Here is a 463-nt window from a genome sequence, read left to right as displayed (position 1 = left end):
AACATCTCTGAAAAGCCTCATACACAGAGCAAATGAGAACTTCCTGGGGAGGAACCTTCCAGCTACCAAATTTGTAGTGCAAGTGTGGTGTTTTGGTGACAGGTGTTTCAGGGCCAACCTCTTTGGATCAGTTGTAGTGTTGATATGTGTATTGCTGTATTTGTATCAATAACTGCATTGTATATGAAAAGATGAAAGGCCTCCTCAGAAACTTCAGTGGGGCTTAGATCAGATTTTCTGTGTTTTAATTGGTTTGTGCCAGCTACCAAATTTGTAGTGCAAGTGTGGTGTTTTGGTGACAGGTGTTTCAGGGCCAACCTCTTTGGATCAGTTGTAGTGTTGATATGTGTATTGCTGTATTTGTATCAATAACTGCATTGTATATGAAAAGATGAAAGGCCTCCTCAGAAACTTCAGTGGGGCTTAGATCAGATTTTCTGTGTTTTAATTGGTTTGTGTTCTG

Source organism: Acanthisitta chloris, unplaced genomic scaffold (assembly GCF_000695815.1).
Source record: "Acanthisitta chloris isolate BGI_N310 unplaced genomic scaffold, ASM69581v1 scaffold41599, whole genome shotgun sequence".
Lineage (NCBI taxonomy): Eukaryota > Metazoa > Chordata > Aves > Passeriformes > Acanthisittidae > Acanthisitta > Acanthisitta chloris.
This window is presented reverse-complemented; position numbering follows the sequence as displayed.